Here is a 12,487-nt window from a genome sequence, read left to right as displayed (position 1 = left end):
AAAGAAATTTGACCAGGACTCACCTGGACAAAGAAGAGGGGCAAAGTTAATACATCCATTCTGTCCTCGGGTTGCTGGACCTGGATAGATCTCTTTCATTTAAAAAGAAAACAATATAAGTATAACAGAACAAGTGAAATGGAATATTATCTTGAAGACAAAAAGGAAGAGCAGAGCTCTGAAATAGATTTTCTATAGAAAAGAGGGAAAAAACTTAGAAAATTGGCATCATCTATGGGTTAAAAAAAGAGACATGGTTACCATAAAATAGAAGCAGTTAGATAATAGTTGGGTAAGATTGTTGAAAAAATAAAGATGTTCTAGCAGAATTAAATCAGTAAAGAGCAGAAGGGGTTTTATAAACAATCAAATAAATTATGGGGAAGGAAAACTTGAGAAGTTGTCCCAGCACACAGAGGGGAAAAATAAGGGCTGAAAACAGTGAGAGAAAATGATTTGTATAAATGATAGAGAATGGAAGCTAACCTGAGAATTATAGGTGTTTCAGAAGAAAAATAAATAACAAGCAGAACAAAAGCAATTATTCAGAGATATAATGAAATAAAAGTTTCCTAAGAAAAAAGAATGAACAAGCAGATCAAAAGGACTCTCTGTGTTCAAAGTAAATTACATGAAAAGAGAACTTTGTAACATTTGAATTACAGGGATGGAGAAAATGAGACTGGAAGCATTCATGCAGAAAAAAATAGGTGAAAAACAAAAGAACAAAGCTAAGCTGGCGTTAGACTGGCTTTTCCCCTGGACACAATGGAGCTGTGTCTATAGAATTTTGAAGAAAAAGTTGTTGCTCAGTCACTTTATATTTAGTCAGGTTTAAAAAAAAATCTGTTAATATGAAAGTAAGACATTTAGAGGCAAACTAAAAAAATGCTAACCACCCAATTTTTCTAAAAACAAATTACCCAATGCAGACATATTTTAATATAGGACATTCAAGAAGAGTTAAATCAAGAAATACTAAGAACACCCAGTGGTAGAAGAGATGGGCAGAGTACAAAGTTCACTCCCCAAGTGCTGAGGCCCATTGTCATCCCAGAAAACGTGTTGAAACCAGCCACATTAATAAAGCTACAAGAATTTGAAGGAATTGCAGCCTCTTTCTGCAATATCATCTGGATGGAGCCTGAAACCAACTGCTTCATTCTGAATTGTTGCTCATTGTTATGGGAATATCTTTTTAAGTAAACACAAGAAGTTCATATGAAAAAAGTTTGTTTTATTTTTTGAAGGAACTCATCACTCATTTCAGAAGTGTAGTTAAGTATACGAAATGATAACTAGTATTAAACAGCTCCTTCGTTATCGGAAAGAGTCAGCATAAAAGGGTGTTAAGAACGTGGGTTCTAGAGTGAGGTTGACTGAATTTTACTCTATGTTCTGTCACTTTCTCCCCATGCTTTCTTGGGCAAATTGCTTAATCTTTAAGGGCCTCAATTCTCCTCACCTATAAAATGGAAATATTTTAGAGTAATATATGGAATTTTTGTAAGGATTAAATAAGTCAACACATACAAAGTATTAGAACAGTGCCTGGCGTACTTAAAAGAAGAGACAGAAAAGAAAATAAAAACACCTCAGGAGTAGTGTTGTATAGCCGTGATATTTGTGTTGTAGTGATATTTTTCTATGTTTCTCTAGTTTATAAGGTATTACTTATTACTAGTATACGAAGTATAAATTTAGACAAAAAGAAAGGTCTTTTAATAATAAATGTAGTTATTTATTATAATACCAAACTTACAGCAATAATGGGCTGTACAATTGAAACCGTTAGTTTGTTCTAATCTTATCACTTTTTATTACCTGGGCTTGAATTTTCCTTAGTGTCCAGAAGGGTGATGACAACATTTCCTTTTAGGGGTTGATGGAAGTAGACATTATTTTTACCCTCCTCCTGATTTTATCTATAAGGAGGTGTTTGGTTTTCTTTGTAGAAAATATTATATCCTACAAAAGTGAGAAGGGAGAGAGAGGAACCGAGTAAGTCCAGGGAAAACTAGTTATCCACATCTGTCCCAATTTTATCATTCCTGTTTCTTCTTCAATTTGTCCCCCACTAAGGTGGTGAAGAAATAAATATGTTCAAACTGCTTTTGTGGTGTGCATGGCAGAGAAGAAATTCTCTGTTGTCTCATATGTCTATGTAGAACATAATCATGGGATCTCACAGCCAGCTCCTTCTTTACCTTAGTAAGGGAATTAGACAGTTACATATTTACCAGATGGCTAAAGTTTTGTAGTGCTGAAATAATATTAATGTACTGGTTAATATTTCCTATTTTTAATTTTTGCCCTTGAGCTACCCTTTGCTCTTTTGCACTTTATTTTATGATACAGAATGTGACATGGCTCTTTCAAAAAGCCATTCCTAGGACTATGTTATAATGCCACATCTTATTCTTAACAAAACCTCTATGGTTTTAGTGGCCAAGTCCTAGACCACCTATTCCATGTCAATAATTGAACATTTCACTTTGGAGAAAACCAGGCATATAACCATGGTTTATGAATATCTTACAAAGCATATTTTGAGATGTGTTTTTTTAGTAAGCTTTTTGCACATTATGTCATTTCTTCTGAATATTATTTTTATGTTCAATGACATCTTCAGTGTACTGCTTACTTTGAAATCAGTCTCCCCAGCTGTTTTAAATTTTTCTAAATTTGGATTTTTTTTTTTTTTTTTTTTTTTTTTTTTTTGGTTAATGTGCATTTCTTTAAGTCTTCCCTACCTCCCCCTAGCACCTCTCCTAATGGCGAAGGTTTTAATTTAGTGTGTGACAGGATGTGCAATTGTTATTAGCATCATTTTTATATCAATTTTATTAAAGTCAATCTCCCAGATATGAGATAATTATAAAAGAAATCCTACATGGTAACTGGTGCTCTGATTTTTAATAATGATGGGTTAAAATTATTGAGAAAGCTGTGTGCCAGGCACTAAGCTAAGTGCTTTATTTATGTGGATTGTTGTAACAAATCCTCCCAGTAGCAATAAGAATCAGATACTACTTTTTAAATGAGCATTTTGCAACTGTGACAACTGTAGTTTACAGACGCTAACTAGTTGTACAAGTCTATACAGAAAACAACAAGGGTCCTAGGTTTATTTCCAAAGCTCATTCTCTTAACTTTTACACTAATCTGGCAATAAGTTACAGTATACAACTTCTACGTATTTAGAAATACAACTCATGTCTTTCTGCTGGTTTCAGTGGACTAAATCTGCAGCTAAGAGAGTAATGGCAGACTGTCTTGATCTCCACCAGGTTGCTTTCTTCTTCAGTTTCCAAGAACACTGATAAAAATTAGAAAAAAAAAAAATTTCCTAGAATCATTCAATATCAGGAGTTTCTAGGAAATTAATTTCTGACCAGAGTAAGTAACCTCTTAACAATGAAAGGAAACAAAATTAAATGAGTTCTTAACTATATGGAAATATTTAAAAATGAGCAGTTCCATGTGGCTGGGGACACCCCTGAGTTTTCATAAGGAAGATTTCCAGGATCTTACCCTCTGCTTCAGTTTGGGTGTTACGTGTATGCTAAAGAAAGAGAAAAGGAAAAAAATTAACTGCAACTGGCTCATGCTCAGAAACCATGACTTTTTTGCATATCACCTGGCCATTTAACAAAATATATTTTGTTCTTATGATTCATGCCATAAAGCATTAATCACAATGAGAAGCCTTAGCATGTCTTCTGAGATTAAGGAAAAAAAAAAAAAGGGCAGTCCTGTCTTGTCTGAGAAATGTTTATATCATAGATGGTTTTGCTTTTGAGTTTCTGGACAGGTGACTGTATCTGTACAAAACAGACCTAACTCATCTGAATCTTCTCTGGCAACACAGGGGGTGGTGGATGTTTGGTGGGAGAGAAAAGCTGATGGAGTTGGACCCAGACCTCCTGGGGAGCAGGAATCTTTTCCACACCCTATGACAAACCTATTCTTGCTTTGTTGCACATCTGCAAGGAGGCAGTTTTTCTCAATAGCCATATTTAGATTAGAACTTGGGCTTTAAACTTCCTAACATAAGTTCTAATGTGTTGTACAGACTACGCAAATTATTATCAAAACAGACAGACAGAAATACAAGCAAATAAACATACCTTCTTCTCTGAAATGTTCTACTTCTTAGAAAGCATGGAAACATTTCTGTAAGCATTCTGGAAAATGTTGGCCTAACTCTGAATAGAACAAAGAACTCTGAAGGATATAGAGATTTGTTATTTATTTTGTGGGGATAAATGAAATTCAGGAATAAAAAAATACGTGCGTTTGCTTTGGAGAAGAGACTATTTACCTGAGACAGAGTAGCTCCCTTCCCCCCACCCCTGTTTTGGGAATGGGGACAGTGGTCACGACTCATCTGGGTGTCACAGCAGTTGAGAATCAAGGAACCCTGCCTAGGGATGTGTCCTTGCTCCAAATTCCCTCCAGCCAGTTTGCCAGATGCTGACTCAATTGGAGGAGAGTGGATTATGCTCAAGGAATGGCTAAATCTGCTCGGTAATACTCAGGCATGGATGTGATTTTATAGTTCTTTTCACAAAGGCAGATGATCCGATTTAAGGAAGGAAAGTGGAGGGCAGGGACAAATGTAAGCTGTCATGGTGATCTTTTCTACTTTAATCCTTTAAACTCATTACCTCATTTTCTCTAGTAGATGTAGTTCCTCAAATGCCATTAGATTTTTGCAAAATTACTATTTTTTTTTAATAAATGTGTCATTTTGAAAAACGTCTTTAAAAGAGTCCTTTAAAAACGTAAGTGCCATTTTCTAATTATTTCAACAATGAGAAGCTCCAAGTGTTGGGTTTATTAATGCTGAGTGCCCTTTGTAAAATACAAGGCCAAATTAAAACAAAACAGAGATGATGATATTTACTAAACAATTATGTAATAATCTGTTTATCTACCTAATTATAACTCACTAGGTAATAATGACTTTGGACCTCATCAGTCCCAGGTATGTTGTGTTAAAATAGGAAAGCTTTAAAACTTCTCATAGGGGATGGGCTCAGGACCCAGTTCAGCTTTTCACTCGTTCTGATTCAAAGTAGAATGTGTTCCCTTTTAAGTGGACTAAAGATTTATAGCTTGGAATTTGGACTGCATGTAGTAAGGGAAATATCTTTAGAATAACTTCTAAGTTTAAAAGAAAAGTGTTAGTGACCTTGTAATAAAGTTCCTCTTTTGCAGTATATCGCAGTTGGGTGCTTAATTGTAGGTGCTTAATAAATGCAGTTGTGATTCTTTTCTAATACAATAAAGGTTCTAGCATTTGATGCTGTGGTAAGTATGGCATAGAGGGTATAGGGAGAGGGGGTGGGGGGCACGGGGCAGGAATGGATACATTTTTGACCTTTCATCACAGATGCTAAAGCATGACTGCTCTTAGCCCATTGTCAGTCTTTTGGACCATCTGACCTTTGACACTGTTTAGGAAATTTCTTCTCCTTGGGGCTATGCTGAATTCACTGCTCAGTCTCAACTTATCCTTGTAGCCCTCTTTCCCACTCTCCTTTAAGCTCTCAATTACTTCCTGTTCCCATTGCTTTGGTTTACTCAAAGCAGATCACCTTGGACTTTGAGAGGCTTGAGACCACCGGAGACACAGCCAAGACTCCCACCTCCTTTTCTCTATACGCTCCTCCTTACCTTCTTTGACTTAGAGGATCATTGAGAACAAAACTTCTATTTTTGCCTTTGATCTCATCCAGTTCATTTCCTTTAGGAGGTCTCACTCAAATTCAGCTTGTCCTCTGCTCCTACCCACAAGTCTTCAAACATTTCCACCCCCTTCACTGCCCCCCCAACACATGCACGCACACTCTTCCTTTGGATGCTCCTCCCTCTGGCTTTTTAACCCTCCAGTCTCGAGTGGTAGTGGGAAGTCTGGATTGTCTTAACTAAGAACTGGCCATGGAGCTTGACCAGAGACAGGTGCAGAAGTGCTTGCCCCACATAAGGGGACTCAGTGGGACTGGAAGATCCGTGCAGGAGAGCTGAGGCCCACATGCCAGGAGAAGACAGAGAACACCAAACCCAGGAGGTGCCAAGACAGAGAAGAAAGCAAACCAGGGAGCTGACGTTGATTGAAAACAAAATGGTATTCATGAAGGACTGAGGGCAGGGTATCTCCCTGAAAAACTGCTTAAGCAGGCAGGTGGCATTTTAGGTTTGTTTTTGTGGGCTACAGAAATAAGGCATACGAGTGTCAGTGAAGACAGATACTGATTAGCATGTATTTCCATTTTTCCTTTGATCATCAAATTCCTAGAATGAATGACTATGCCTCTCACCTTCACTCTGTAATGGCCAGTCTCTCATGTCCCCGAGTAGAGAAAGTCCTTATCAGTTCATTAAAAGCCAGAGGGGAGGTTTGTTGATACTGTTGTAGGTTGGAGCTGTATGTAGCCCAGAAAAACATGTTCTTAAACTTAATCCATTCCTGTGGGTGTAAGTAGGAACTTTTGATGAGGTTACTTCAGTTAAGGTGTGGCCCCAGCTCAATCAGGATGGGTCTTAATCCTATTACTGGAATTCTTTATAAGCAGAAGAAAATTCATATCAAGAGAGATAGCCAGAGGGGGATCAACCAGAAGCTGAACATCACTGGAACCCAGAAGAGAAGAGAGAGACTAGGAAATACCTCCAGGTGCCTTGCCATGTGAAAAGCTAAGGATCAAGGATCAACAGCAGCCAGCCCCAGAATGTCATGGTCTTCCAGGAGAAAGCATCACCTTGATGATGCCTTGATTTTGGCCTTTTTCCTAACCTCAAGACTGTGAGCCATTGAAATCCCATTGTTTAAGTCATCCCTTTGCACAGCATTTACTGTGACCAGCCTAGGAAACTAAAACACTCCCTAATCTCCAAAACCATCTGGACTGGCCTTTGCCCCCTGTTAGTGATGGGATCCCATTGCTGGAGTCCTCTCAGTCCCCATTGCACATATTGGTGCTCCCCTGGTAGCTTTCTGGTCACTCCTGTGTGTTCTTGAACAACTTTTCTTCTTGGAGATTAGAAATGATCTGCTCTCAGGCCAGGTCTGACCCATGGCCAGGTTTTGTTTGACATATACTACCTTTTAAAAGTTTGATTAGTGACTAAGATTAAAAATTGAGTCTTAGTATTTCATACAAATATATCAATTTTTGGCTTTTCATTAAAAGCTGGAAGACCTGAGAACACTGAGCTTCCTTCCAACATGTCAGTCATTGGCTGAGGCTCCCTGGGGCCACCTTCTTTAGATAGGACATAAACATCCCAGTACCCTACTTTTCCACCAGTCCACTTCTTTCATGTAATACCAGTATGAACTCTGTGTGTTGGGCTTTTTAATCCTAAAATGTTGACTGGTTCCCACCCCCCCCAACCCCCCAAAAAAACCTTGCCCCCCATCCTCTCCCTTTCATTCTCTCATCTTCCCTTCCTTTGGAGATCACGTGTATCACTGATTCTCAACTGGGAGCAAGTTTTGCCCCAGAGGACATTTTGCAATATCTGAAGCCAATTTTTTTTTTTTTTCATTTTTATTGTGATTGTTCAGATACCATACAATTATCCAAAGATCCAAAGTGTACAATCACTTGCCCCTGGGTACTCTCATACAGCTGTGCATCCATCACACTTAATTTTTGTTCAATTTTTAGAAACTTTTCATTACTCCAGACAAGAAATAAAGTGAAAGATGAAAAAAGAAAAGGAAACTCTAAACATCCCCTATCCCTAACCAACCCCCCTCAATTGTTGACTCCTAGTATTGATATAGTACATTTGTTACTGTTTATGGAAAAATGCTGAAATACTACTAACTGTAGTATATAGTTTGTAATAGGTATATAATTCTTCCCTATATGCCCCTCTATTATTAACTTCTAATTGTATTGTCATACATTTGTTCTGGTTCATGAAGTGATTTCTAGTATTTGTACAGTTGATCATGGACATTGCCCACCATAGGATTCGGTTTTATATTTTCCCATCTTTTGACCTCCAACTTTCCTTCTGGTAACATATATGACTCTGAGCTTCCCCTTTCCACCTCATTCACACACCATTCGGCGCTGTTAGTTATTCTCACATCTTGCTACCCACACCCCTGTTCATTTCCAAACATTTAAGTTCATCCTAATTGAACATTCTGCTCATACTAAGCAAGAGCATCTACATTTCTTCCACAAGGCAGGAGGGAGAGTCAAAGAAGGTAGAGAGGCAAAAGAAAGAGGAAACAAAAAAAATGACAGCTAGGAAGCAGCAAAAGGAAAAATAACCTTAAATCAAAGTAGAATAAAGAATCAGACAATACCACCAATGTCAAGTGTCTAACATGCCTCCCCTATCCCCCCCTCTTATCTGCATTCACCTTGGTATATCACCTTTGTTACATTAAAGGAAGCATAATACAATGATTCTATTAGTTACAGTCTCTAGTTTATGCTGATTGCATCCCTCCCCCAATGCCTCCCCATTTTTAACACCTTGCAAGGTTGACATTTGCTTGTTCTCCCTCATAAAAGAACATATTTGTACATTTTATCACAATTGTTGAATACTCTAGATTTCACCAAGTTACACAGTCCCAGTCGTTATCTTTCCTCCTTTCTTGTGGTGTCTCACATGCTCCCCATCTTTCTCTCTCAACTGTATTCATAGTTACCTTTGTTCAGTGTACTTACATTGTTGTGCTACCATCTCCCAAAATTGTGTTCCAAACCACACACTCCTGTCTTCTATCACCCTGTAGTGCTCCCTTTAGTATTTCCTGTAGGGCAGGTGTCTTGTTCACAAAGTCTCTCATTGTCTGTTTGTCAGAAAATATTTTGAGCTCTCCCTCATATTTGAAGGACAGCTTTGCTGGATACAGGATTCTTGGTTGGTGGTTTCTCTCTTTCAGTATCTTAAATATATCACACCACTTCCTTCTTGCCTCCATGGTTTCTGCTGAGAGATCCGCACATAGTCTTATTAAGCTTCCTTTGTATGTAATGGATTGCTTTTCTCTTGCTGCTTTCAGGATTCTCTCTTTGTCTTTGACATTTGATAATCTGATTATTAAGTGTCTTGGCGTAGGCCTATTCATATCTCTTCTGTTTGGAGTATGCTGCGCTTCTTGGATCTGTAATTTTATGTCTTTCATAGGAGATGGGAAATTTTCATTAATTATTTCCTCTATTATTGCTTCTGCCCCCTTTCCCTTCTCTTCTCCTTCTGGGACACCAGTGATATGTACATTATTGTACTTTGTTTCATCCTTGAGTTCCCGGAGACGTTGCTCATATTTTTTCATTCTTTTCTCCATCTGCTCCTTTGCGTGTAGGCTTTCAGGTGTTTTGTTCTCCAGTTCCTGAGTGTTTTCTTCTGCCTCTTGAGATCTGCTGTTGTATGTTTCTATTGTGTCTTTTGTCTCTTGTGTTGTGCCTTTCATTTCCATAGATTCTACTAGTAGGTTTTTTAAACTTTTGATTTCTGCCGTATACATGTCCAGTGCTTCCTTTACAGCCTCTATCTCTTTTGCAATATCTTCTCTAAACTTTTTGAATTGATTTAGCATTATTTGTTTAAATTCCTGTATCTCAGTTGAAGTGTACGTTTGTTCCTTTGACTGGCCATAACTTTGTTTTTCTTAGTGTAGGTTGTAATTTTCTGTTGTCTAGGCATGGTTTCCTTGGTTATCCAAATCAGGTTTTTCCAGACCAGAACAGGCTCAGGTCCCAGAGGGAAGAAATATTCAGTATCTGGTTTCCCTGCAGGTGTGTCTTAGAAAATTGCTCCACCCTTTGATGCCTCAGGTCACTGTGCTTTTCTGCCCAGCAGGTGACGCCTGTTAGCCTATAATTCTTGACTGGTGTGAGGAGGTATGGCCGTGTTCCCCCAGGCTCTGGGGTCTGGTTCTGAATCAAGAAGTCATCTTTATACAGAGTTAGATAAAAGAGCTGAAAGCCTCTTTCTCCAAAGTGAAGTAAAGTTTGCTATATACACAGAGTTTTTGTGACAATCAAGGAACAGCACAAGACAGAAAAGCGGACAAGAATCAGCAGAAGCAGGAAGTCTGAAGCCAATTTTGATGGTCACATCTTGTGGGGGAGTGCTTCTGACATCAACTAGTTAGAAGCCAGGAATGCTGCTAAACATCCTTCAGTGCCTAGGACAGCTCCCCACGAAAAAGAATTATCTGACCCAAATGTCAGTAGTATTGAGATTGAGAAGCCCTGACAAAAATCTACTTCAGTGTACATAACCCAAAGGGTTACATGCTCTGGGCTTTGACTTGGTTCTAGTACCATGTCTCTGTTTGTAGCCAGGACCTTCCATTTGATGCAATTTCCATACTTTACATACAAAGTATCTAAAAACCAAACCCAACCCTACATGTCACCACAGATCAATTCAAATGCCAGACTTCTTAGGTTCATGAGATCTTCTTTGTCCTTTCCTAGGCTCAAGAGTTTGTGGTCACCCTTGACCTACCTTTCCAGTGTCTCCCTCCATTGTCTCTCAACCTGTCCCAAGTGTCTTGACTTTTTCTCTTATTTCACTCTTGTTCAGGTACTCACCACCATGTTGTTCCTGGCTGGTTGCAAAAGCTTCTTGCCTCATGTTCTTCTTTTCTAGATTCTGCTTGCTATTGCCAAATCACCTCTTGAAAGACTATTTTCAACATATTACCTCCCTGCTTACATTTTGCCTAGAAGTCTAGCCTTGTGCAGCCCTGCTTACCACTGTAGCTTTCACTTTCTCTCCTTCCTTTCTGGCCAGTTACTGGTACATTAGTAGGTGTTCAATCACTATTTGTTGATGAGCCATTAGTGCATGCCTGAGTGTGTCATTGTGCTTGTCTTACCCTGGCTCACTTCATTCACAACCCTTCACCCCCATCTTAACGTCCCAGATTTCTGAATTCTTCCTTTATTCCCAGACCCAGATCAGTCTTCCATGACCAAAACTTCCTCTGCTACAAGCAGACTTATTTTCTCTGAATTCCTCAAGCCCTTAGCATCTGTGTTAAACCCACGTTATTTACTCTTTCATGCTATTAATTTGCTTTTAATGTTACATATCTTATTGACCTGGATTGGAATTTCTTTGAAGTTAGAAACTATATATTGCCATTTTGGATTCTGTAGTATATTTATCCCTGAGGTTTGCTCATAGTGGATATTCAATAAGTAAGTCAATGACTTGGAATTAATTTGTAAGAAACCTTATAAGTCATTTAATACAACTTCCCGCTCAATATAGGGTATAGCTTGTTGGCAATATCCATGATAGATGGCCAGTTCCATAAACATTTTTGGTTCTGGGGGGACAATATGATATAAAAAAAAAGAGTGGATCTTAGAGTCAAGTGGACCTGGGGTTGAATCCAGATTCTACTACTTGATAGTTATACAGCTGTGGTAAATTACTTAATCTCTTTGCACTGCAGTTTTTACTCATCTGCAAAAATGGGAATAAGATACCTCCTTGCCAGTTTGTTCTGGATATGAAATGAATTAGAAAACACCTGGCAGAGTGTCTAATTTAACTGGGATGTGATAAATGAAAGTTAAGTTTTTCTTTCCTTCCTGTATTAGGTAGAACAATGTTCCCTCAAAGATGTCCAGCTACTAAACCCCAGAATGAGTGACTATGTTATGTTACATGGCAGGGAAAAATTAAGGTTGCAGAAAGAATTAATATTGCTAATCAGTTGACCTTGCTATGGGGAGATTCTCCTGGATTATCTGGGTGGGCCCAATGTCTTAAGAAAATAGAAGAGGCAAGTGGAAGAAGAGTTGGAATCAGAGAAGGTGATGTGATGACAGAAGCACAGGTCAGAGTGATTCAATGTGAGAAGGACTCAGCCTGCCCTTACTGGCTTTGAAGATGGATGGGGACTACCAAACAAGTATGGCAGGTTGAATTATGTACCCCGTTAGGACATGTTTTTGGTCCTAGTCCACTTTCTGGTGGGTGTGGACCCATTGTAAATAAGATCTCTTCAAGGTGTTACTTCAGTTAAAGTGTGCCCCAATTAAATCAGGTTGGGCTTTAATCCAGATTACTGGAGTCTTTTATAAGAAGAGTGAATGTCAGATGGAGAGAAGAGCCACAGGGAGCAGCCAGAAACTGGAAGTCAAAGAAATCCTGAGGAGAAAGAAGGGGCCGCCATGTGCATTGTCATGTGATTGCTGGAGCTTGCTGGCTAGCCAGAAGATTCTGAGCCTTGGCAGAAGCCAGACTTACTGCCTCTGAGACTGTGAGCCAATAAATTTCTGTTCTTAAGTCAACCCACTGTATGGTATTGGTTTTAGCAGCTGGGAAACAGAATTTCAGGAAGCCTCTAGAAGCTGGCAAAAGCCGATGAAGTGGATTCTCCCCTAGGGACTCAAGAAGGAACACAGCCCTGCCAACACTTCAATTTTAGTCCAGTGCAGTCCATTTTGGAATTCTGACTCCCAGAACTTTAAGATAATAA

Source organism: Choloepus didactylus, chromosome 9 (assembly GCF_015220235.1).
Source record: "Choloepus didactylus isolate mChoDid1 chromosome 9, mChoDid1.pri, whole genome shotgun sequence".
Classification (NCBI taxonomy): domain Eukaryota; kingdom Metazoa; phylum Chordata; class Mammalia; order Pilosa; family Megalonychidae; genus Choloepus; species Choloepus didactylus.
Note: the sequence above shows the minus strand (reverse complement) of the source record.